The following is a 10,644-nucleotide window of genomic DNA, read 5'->3' on the forward strand; positions in this document are numbered from 1 at the left end:
AGTCAGAGATGAGGTAAGTGTGACATTGCCATTCTGCAGCAAAAGAATGAGATGTTGTCTCTGCCATCACAAGGCTGATGCCTTAAGGGATTGGAAATGGATCACAGGACCAATTCAATTACGTTTCTGGAAGTCATTTCAGAACATGAGATTTATCTTCAGTTACTAGCCAGCAACCGTAAGAGTCATTTTTTATTTTTCTAACACTCCATACACTTCCCAGAAGATGTACAGTAGGGGATTGGATTCAATGACATGCAAAGACATTCTCAGAAATAAAATGGGCAACTTTCAAGGATATCTATTAACTCAACATATTGAGGTGAAGATAGCAGAAATCAGAGGACAGATACATCTCTAAAAACTAATAATATCAAACAACTTGAGATCTCTGCAAGACTGAAAGGATTAGGAAACATGTAATTCAATGAAATTGGGCCATGGGGAATTTATTATTTAAAGCATCCAAACAAAAAGGCAGGGGAAAAGGAGGAAGGCATTTGGTCGGCAACGCATGACAATGGCGCTCCAGAGCCTGAAAAAGCTGAAGGAGCTATAGTAATATTTGTGCTCATATATCTTCTTCAGGAAAGTGTATATACTGTACTTGAAAACACAAAACAAAACGGATATTAATTAACATGGCCATTTTTATGAGCAGTCGTCATGTAAATGTTCCGTCATTTTGTTGGACAAGGCTTGGGAACCTGAGGGTCACATGCTTTAGACAAACCGTGAACATCAGTTTTCGAAGACACAATTTCAAGATAATTTTTATCTATTTAGAAATCTGGGTTATTTTCATTCATTTGCCATAGATCAGATTAATGCTCATACAGCAAGCTGTATCGTTAGTTTGGGGAAGTCCTGTAAGGTGTTTACAGGACTTCCCCAAACTAAAGATTGTGGTTTTGCATGGAGAAAATTGCAATCTTTCAAAAGTAAAAGTAAAAGACAAAGATTTTTTTCGGCAACACGAGAGATTATGTCCAAAGATCCCATTACACACAGTATGTGTTATGGAAAATGTACATAGAATTTCAGAACTGACATTCACGTCATTAAGTTCAACAAATCACTCATCAAAATCCTCCTGATTCCATTTTGGGAACGTCATTGTTTGGTTGCTGCACAAAATTACACAGCAAGACTCAACAACAAATAAAGTATAAAGCCTCAGAGCAGAGTTCTTTCTTTCGAACAAGTAATCTCACTCTGTCTCCGCTTTATTGACCTTATTGTCAATATTCTCACAACTGTACAGCTCTCACCTTAAACCCCTCAACTGTCAACCTCAATGTCTACCATAATTATTTTTCCTCCGCTCCACGTCCCATCTCCACGTCCCATCTCTGCCCATCACATTTCTCTCCCTCACTGTACCATGAGGGTATTTAAGAGCTTAACTATGGTGATAAACAACAGACGACTCAGTCCACTATAAATCAACATCCCGCCAACCCAGCTCCAAGTCTCCCAGGGCTTGCAATTCCTCAGTGCTCTCGGGATCTGATTTATTCCCACCTCTCAATGACTGCCGTGGCGTATTCTCTCCTCTACACTTTCTCACTACACTAAATCTGTGCTGTGTCAGCATCTCATTTAATGTGAAAAAACACTTACTTTCTCTGTACGGAAATACTATATTTCCCTTTTGGTCCTCAGTCGAGAACATTTTAATTGTTTTATAATACCCTTTAAACTACTCCTGCCACTAAGGAAAGTATTGTGCATATTTTTGGGTGTTTTACAAAGACAGTTGGCAGTAAGAGAAGATAAATGTGAAGAATAAAAGGTTTCCTGTTTTTTGTTTCCCTTCCCAGTGGCTTGACGGTACTCTCAGGTGGAGCTGGTATTGAGCAGCTTTTTGTGAACAAATGACTTGGATTTGGATCTGTGACAGGTGTCAGGCATTTCCATCAATCTGTTTTTGCCATTTGACAAGGAATAGCACTGATATAAATTGTGTTGTAAATTGTGTCTTTAGCTTCTTGTTCTAGCTGTTAGCAAGCTTACCGCTGCCTGTTATATGTGGGTAATGTTTTAGCATTTTACACGATATTTACTTTTTATTGGACACAATAACATTTTACTACAATGTAGTCAATGTAAAGCTTGCATAACATTGTAAATGAATGTCTCCTCAAAAGAACTCAAAACACAGCCACTAATATGTAAACCTTTGGCAACTAGAGTGAGTACACCTCTCAGTGAAAATGTCCAAATTGGACCCAATTAACCATTTCCCATCCCCGGTGTCATACATCTCATTAGTGTTACAACTTCTCAGGTGTGAATGGGCAACAGGCGTGTTAAATTTGGTGTTATCGCTCTCAGGCGCTCTCATACTGGTTACTTAAATTTAACATTGCACCTCATGACATAGAACTCTCTGAATATCTGGAAAAAAAGAATTACTATTTTACATTAGGATGGCCTAGGCCAGGGGTATTCAACTAAAACTTAAAGAGGTCCAGTTGGAGAACATTTCTTGAAACAAAGGTCCAGAATATCAAAATATCTACTTATTGTGATATATATTTAAGTGGCCTAGTCTTTTTGTCTGCTTGTATCAATACTCTAGTGAAATCCAATGAATTTACTACAATTCAAACATTTCGACATTTCTTATTTTCAAGTAACACAGAACTAAACATACACAGTATGTGTGACTGCAATACAGCTGTGCTCATGAGATTACATAGACAGAATTTGTAAAATATTGTCAATTTTGGGGGGAAATATGACTGATGACTGGTCAGGGAACATCTCATTTTCTTTATTGCTATATTTGGTTTAATGATTGTGCTTTTTTGCAATGCCTTACTTATAGTTCAATTTGAATCCCATTCAAAATTAAGTTTTGAATCATGAGTCGTTTTCTTTAAAGAATGACAAACATCAAACTAAAATAAGAGCAAGTAAATAAAAAGTGAAAACGGTGCATGTTCGAATAAATTGATTAACTTCAGAAAAAAATAAAAAAGAGCTAAAAGTTTGTGTTGTCTAGGAAAATGTATTAGACTCCTGGGTGAATGCGTCAAATGGGAAAACTTGTAGTTTGGATATGAAATAACTTTTTTGCGACACCAGCCCTGGAATCTTTCTGACACACCTAGTGTGTGTGTGTGTGTGTGTGTGTGTGTGCGCGCGCGTGCGTGTGTGTGTGTGATCAATTTTATATATACAGTATCTATGATTGATCTTATTGAGATTTTCTGTTTTATCCTGAACAAATCAGTCCAATTGGAGGTTCCAATCTATAAAAATGTAATTCCATTTTATTCTTATGAAACTAAAAATAATTAGACAACAGAGAAGATATTCTGTGCATACTATGGATAGATAATATGTTGCTATAAAGCTGCCATGATAGCTGCTAAACATGAAAATATATGTCAGAAACAATAGCCTAAGATGCTGAACAAACAACTACCCTTAGCTGACCATGCCTGCTGCAGAGTATGGTTAAATCATGATTGGGATGAGAAACGCCAAAAACAATCATCCAATTATAATGTGAAGGAAAGTGGTTTTACCCTCCAGCCTCTGTCTCTAAAGAATTAAATTAAGTAAAACTTCTGATATTACATTTCTTAGCCAATTTAATCACAGCAGTACAGTGGGAAAAACGGTAGAAAAAAGACATTAGTAGTCATTTGTAAAACTATGTTATATCTTACTGGGTATTTTCTTCCGAGAGCGCACTGATACCTTCTGAGTATACTGTGAGATACAAGATACAAGCCTGACAACCTTGAACGGACTACTGCCGATCTGAAAGAATGAGCCTATAGACTTCAAAATAATATAAATTATTGACAAATAAAAATCACATTTTCCATAAAACATCAACTTGACAATGACATGGATGAAGTGCAAGGCAAAGAACAATTTCATGGATGTAGCACAACAACATTTTTCCCACAGAGCATTAATCTAGGGAAAAAATATATTTCTGAGCAAGGTTATGGGATGATGCACAAATTGAAGTTTAAATTCCTTCACTGTAAATCCAACTTAGTTCTGGGCAATAAGATTATTTATTTTACATACCCCTAAAAAATACAAAGGACTTTAGTGAACCACACCTTCCCCACCAACATGTCAGTGATTCAGAACTACAAGGATTTTATTTGATTTGGATGTTTTAGTGGACTGTGAATGAGAAAAGTCCCTTGTCAGTGATAAATGCGATATGGTATCTGATATAAATGGGTGACAAGAGAGTAATTTTTACACCGTTCCAGGACACCTTCGGCACCAGAACCCAACTGGAAGAAATGATAGCCGATGACACAGCTATATACAGCAGAATTGTACACTACAAAATTGCAGAAATAGTAGACTTTTGTCAACCCTAGGAAATACTTCTTGAGGTCTGCTAGTTGTTGTTTTATTTAATTTAAAAGATAAATTGACAGTAGAAAGTCAGACACAATCTATTCTGAGATGCTGTTCAACCTCCAATTTGTTCAGATTTCAGAGTCCAAACCGGCTACATAACCTTCATCAGCTTCTTATATTCTTCCTCTCTTACTGCTTGTGTTTCTCAAAAAAAAAAAGCCAAAGTAAAAATGTAAACACCCACGCATAGTACATCCTTGTGATGCTGGCTGAAATGAGGTCTTTTGAGGAGCAGTGATGGCTCGCCTGATATCCTCAAGCATTAATGCTACCGCATTATGGCAGTTCAATGTCTAAAATTTGTATGACATTTTAAGTAAAATCTTTGAAGAAGTTCTAGTCAAATTTAAAATTTTACAAACTTAAGGTTTGACGAAGGAGAATGCATTGTTCTTTTGAGATGTGTACCTTAAGGAAATTGGGAAAGAAAAATGCATAGGTGGCTTGTTTAATTCAGATATTTTAAAAGGTGAAAATGACTTGCAATCTACCCAACTGTCTGGATTAAAAATTTCCACTTACTCTGTGTCACAGACAGGGCTGCTGGGAGCAACGAATGAAAAGATTGCTCTTTGGAATCTTTTTTAATCCCGTAAAAATCATGACAACTGTGCTTCCCAAACGCCAAATCAGATAAACCATTCAAATCCAGACAGAGCTAGTTTGTTTTAGATCAAGCCAAACAATTTAAAAGGGAAATGCAAAATCATTCTCGCAAATGCAGTCCATGTCAAGTTTGTGAGAGGGCAATGCTGGGATGCCTCCGCGCAAAATAGAAACAAGAAGTGCGAGAAGAGCAACAAACTGATAAAAGAGTGGCGAGTGAACAGAACAGTCAAATTGAAAACATAAATAGCACCGCAGTGTAAAGACATTATGTGGATATCACTTGAGTGTTAATTTGGTGGAGACTAGTACTCGCTTATGCACAATTAAAAAGCAGAGTCCTGCAGGACTACAGGGCCAAATGAACACTATAACCCTCTCCACATGGCGCAGATGTGACGGCATCACAGCCACTACAATGTGAAGTGGGGGAAAAAAACAAATGAACAAACAAAGCACAAAAAACATGCACACACACAAGAGGCCACCGGTGTGCAAGTGAATTTACGTCAGCAAGCCCTTGAAATACGGTTGCTTTTATGCTTCTTGAATGCAGGTCATGGGCGTCAAATGTCATGGGTTACATATATCTGAGTTATACATAAGATGAGGACAATGAAGCTCACTATGCAATTAATGGCACATGATTAAAAGAATACAGTTCTACTAGAACCTGGTATATTTACACTTGACTCTATGCATTTTAAGGTATAACGTCAGAATGACCAATACAAATGATATTGTTATATCAGAATCAGAATCATCTTTATTTGCCAAGTATGTCCAAAAAACACACAAGGAATTTGTCTCCGGTAGTTGGAGCCGCTCTAGTACGACAACAGACAGTCAATTTACAGAACACTTGGAGACAGAAAGACATTTACAAAAAAACAAAAACAAAAAAAACAAAAAAACAGTCACTGAGCAGTAAAGGGTTGCTAGTTATCTGGTAATGCCGGTACATTTTTTTTGTGCAATTGTGCAAAAAGATGGAGAGTCCTCTCGCACTTAGAGCAGATGCTTATACATCTGAACGCAAATTGCCGTGCCTAATTGAGCTATCCATACACAAACATCATATCTCCACATAGGGTACTACATGCAGTTGTTAAAAGTGTTTTCAACATTTGGCTGCTCCACCATCCATCACTCTAGGGGCACAGACACAAACACCTCTAAGAATGTTGTTATTTTTTTCAATAAACCAAGTGGCAACCGGTGAGCTAATGAATAACAAAGAAGCAATTTTTTTTTAACAGAAACAAAAATGGGCTTTTTTTCCAGTAAATTTGACACAGACAGAACAAATGAATGCTCTTCTATTAGATGGCAGGAAGTAAATACAGTAATTAATGTATCAACTTTTTGTGACATTTTTGTTTGTTGGTGTGCCGTGAGATTTTTCAATTGTAAAATATGTATCTTGGTTGGAAATCACTGCTCTCGTCAGATCGTGTATTCTAATCAGTCAGGTCAAACCAACATTACATGACAGAAATAATGGGTGCTAACTTACTGTAATTAAATAACTTTATTTTTAATTAAATGACTTCACCCACACCAAAACTTTAGAGCATGATTCGACAGAACGCCGGCATGTTTACATTCAACTGTTCGTGCTACCGCTAGCTTGCTAGGCTACATAACATTTTATTCCCTGCTTGTGAGCCATATCGTATTAAAAGTACGGGAACATACCTCAAGCAAGCCTTAAACGAACGTCCACCAACACACGTTTTTCCCTATTTTGTCCTTATAATACCGTCGGCTCGCTCCACTCTTGTTGTCGTCGCCATGGTAATGAGTGTATCCGGTCGCATTTGAGTTGACAAGATAAAGCCCAATGATCGTAAAAAACGGGATGCGGAATACAAGATTTTATTGCAGTAGTTTGACAGTGCAATCGTGAAAGAGCAAATTTGTCTTGTAGTCTGACCCGGGCATTACGTGTTGCCTGTCTCCGACGTGTTGTCTGTCCCACGCCGCCTAGGTTTTTTTTTTTAAATAACTTTTTTGGCCGTCAGATATTTACAGTACTACTTCAAAAGACACGCGACAAGGCTAAAAATAAACTAGCTTTTGGATTCAAATATACTGTGCACGCAGCGACACGGAGTAAATGTCTTTTGTGGAGCCGATTGATGACGTCATTGATTGGCTCAGCGAATTATGACATTAAAGCCGATTAGCCGATCAGCATAAAATGCTAAATATCGGCCGATACCAATCGCCCCGATCAAATCGGTGTAAAGTCTACTATAAAGTCAATGCTTTGTTATTGCTATATATGGCTAAAATATGAGAAACAAAGAGGATAAATGTAATGTAAATAAATAAAACGACGTATAGGTCGGATTGAACACGACCTGCCCATCCATACGGCAATCGCTTTGAATACAGATTTATATCCACATACAAGGCATAGCTCAGTTTGGAAAAAAATGGAATTGTACTGTTCACATTGACATGAAAAAAAAATCTGATACGTCACATTGGGCCCAAAAAATAAATAAATAAATAAATAAATCGGAATTGACCTGCAGTGTGAACATAGCCTTAGTGAGTCAGCTAATCTCATGAGGTTTCAGACACAGTACACAATAAGTCGACAAAATATTTTAAAACACTGACTTTCAACAGTCATATAAAATCAATGACTAAAACTGACTTCTACCATCTGGAGAACATATCCAGAGTGAAGGCTTGCATGTTTCAAGCAGACCAGGAGAAGCTCATCCATGCTTTGATCTCAAATAGACTTGACTATTGTAATGTTCTTCTGACTGGACTCCCCAAAAAGAGCATTAAACAGCTGCAGCTCATTCAGAATCCTGCAGCTCAGGCTCTGACCAGAACAATGAGGTCAGAACATATTACTCCAATTCTAAAGACTTTACACTGGCTTCCAGTCAGCTTTAGAATAGATTTTAAAGTCTGCTACTGGTCTGTAAATCACTAAACGGTTTAGGTCCTGAATACATGAAAGAAATGCTAACGGAATATAAACCCAGTAGGGCTCTGAGATCGACAGACTCTGGTTAAATGGTGGAGCACTGAGTCCAAAGCAAACATGGTGAAGCAACATTTAGCAATTATGCTGCACACAAATGGAATAAGTTGCCAACAGAAGTGACATCAGCCCCAAGTGTGCATGTTTTTAAATCCAGGTTAAAAAAAAAATTTCCCCCCATGCTTTTTTCCCCTTTTAAATATTTCTTGCACTGTACGCAGTTTTAAATGTACTTTTATTTTCCTCTTTGTTTGAAATGTTCATAAGTTGTTTTTTTTCCCTTTGTTTTTAAATGCTTTTAATCATGTAAAGCACATTGAGAGTTACCTTGTGTATGAAATGCACTACATAAATAACTTTGCTTTGCTTTAAAGAGATGATTGTTTTTTCAACTATGTGTTCATTTCAGTCAACTGACAGAGAGCACCAGCACCCCAACCAACTGGTTGCCAGCCAATCGCAGGGCACATATAAACACACAACCATTTGCACTCACATTCACACCTACGGGCAATTTAGAGTTGTCAATTAACCTACCATGCATGTTTTTGGGATGTGGGAGGAAACCGGAGTGCCCGGAGAAAACCCAAAAATCCTGATCGTGTAAAGCCTACTTTAGAACTGATAAATATAAGAAAATGTTGGCTTCGGTTGCATAATATCATTGAAATTGCCACATATGCGTCTACATGCTGGGCTGTATTTATTTCCGTAAACACGCTTGCGCCTGCACAAGGGGATGTGTTTTGCACACATGCGGGTCACTTCACGGGCGCATTCTCTTCAGAGCAGAAGTTACATTTGTTCTTGTAATGAGAACGACTACATAAAAATAATTAGAATCATTTTTATTGGCAAAGGATGTTAAGACACACAAGGACTTTGTCCCCGGCAGAAGGAGCCCCACTATACAAGTTTGTTCCGTTTCGGACTGATCAGTGTGACGTCATTTTTTCCAATATCGGGCTGATACTTACCAATCCAATACTTATGGTGCATCCCTAATTTTTTATTAATGCATCTATAATTTTACATTAATACAATTATAGGTTGTTCCAAAAAAAACAAAGCAGTAATAGAACCATCTGACCTAACACAAAATTTAAGACCCATGAATGTCTATGGCAACACTATATGAGCAGTAAAAACATTGTAACACAAACAGCCAAACTGCTGTGGCACTTATAACAAGTGAAACCAAAGATGCTGGCTGACAGACAATTGGTTTATATGCTCAGCAGATCTCCCACTAAAGTAGTACTACCCTACTAGGTACTCATCCCAATTACATATAGATTTATCAGGGAAGAAGAAGCAACCATTTGTAATAACGATGATGATTAAAACTTTTGAGGATGCCAGCTGTCACTGCAAATAAAAAAAAAGACATTTACATTCTTGGACTACAAGACACTTCCCCTTAAGAGCACTTGCACATTGGAAACCAGATGCAATCACCACCAGATATCACGAATTGCTGTTTCAGAACTCTTGGCACAACACTTATAAAGCACACCACTGATGTATACACTCAACTGGCACTTTGTAAAGTGTATCTTGGTAGCTATTGAGTTGGACCCGCTTTCACCTTCATAATTGCTTTTATTCTTTATCATCAAAAAATCTAAATGTATTGAACATAATGGACCATATTGTCACTATAGCAGTAATAGTCAATTCAAGACTTGGAAACTGCACATTCACAACCGCATCCCAAAGGTACTAAATTAGATTGAGATCTGGTGACAGCAGGGGCCATTTCAGTACTGTGACCTCGTTGTTATGTTCAAAAGAGCAGTTTGAGATGATTAAAGCTTTATAATATTGTGTGTTTCCGGCAGGAAAACATCATCAGAAGATAGATCAGTACATTGTGGGCATAAAGGGATAAAGGTCAGGAACAATACTCAGCTAGGCATTAAAGCGATGCTCAATCGGTACTAAGAAAAGCCCAAACTGCAAAGAAATAGATCCCAAACCATGACAGTCTCGATACAGTCTTGGCAGGATGATTCATCCATACATTAATTTTGTTTTCCAAAACTATGTCATTACAGTATTTAGCAATAGAAACTGAGACTGATCGTATCGCTCTTCAAGTTTACATTTTTGATACAAATTGTAGCCTCAATTACCTGTTCCTATCTAATAGAAATGGAACCCAATGTGGTCTTCTACTGCTGTAGTGCATCATCTTCAAAGATGAACATGTCCCTTCATTGACGCATACCTCAGTTTTACAAAGTGGTTATTTGAGTTATTGGTTGTCATCATCCATCCATCCATCCATCCATTTTCTTTACTGCTTATCCTCACCAGGGTCACGGGCTGCTGGAGCCTATCCCAGCTATCTTCGGGCGGGAGGCGGGGCACACCCTGAACGGATCGCCAGCCAATCGCAGGGCACAACCATTCGCACTCACATTCACACCTACGGGCAAATTAGAGTCTTCAATCTACCTACCATCCCTGTTTTTGGGATGTGGGAGGAAACCGGAGTGCCCGGAGAAAACCCACCCAGGCACGGGAGAACATGCAAACTCCACACAGGCGGGGCCGGGATTTGAACGCCGGTGCCCAGAAATGTGAGGCAGATGTGCTAACCGGTCGGGCACGGTGCC

At 38.2% G+C, this 10,644-nt stretch overlaps 1 protein-coding gene across 5 annotated transcripts in view; it reads right to left on the reverse strand.

Moving 5' to 3' along the window:
- The window catches only part of gpat2 (glycerol-3-phosphate acyltransferase 2, mitochondrial), a 90,932-nt gene that overhangs the window by 77,043 nt on the left and 3,245 nt on the right, over positions 1–10,644 (reverse strand). The gene's annotated exons all lie outside the window — the stretch shown is intronic.

Source organism: Phyllopteryx taeniolatus, chromosome 3 (assembly GCF_024500385.1).
Source record: "Phyllopteryx taeniolatus isolate TA_2022b chromosome 3, UOR_Ptae_1.2, whole genome shotgun sequence".
Classification (NCBI taxonomy): Eukaryota; Metazoa; Chordata; class Actinopteri; order Syngnathiformes; family Syngnathidae; genus Phyllopteryx; species Phyllopteryx taeniolatus.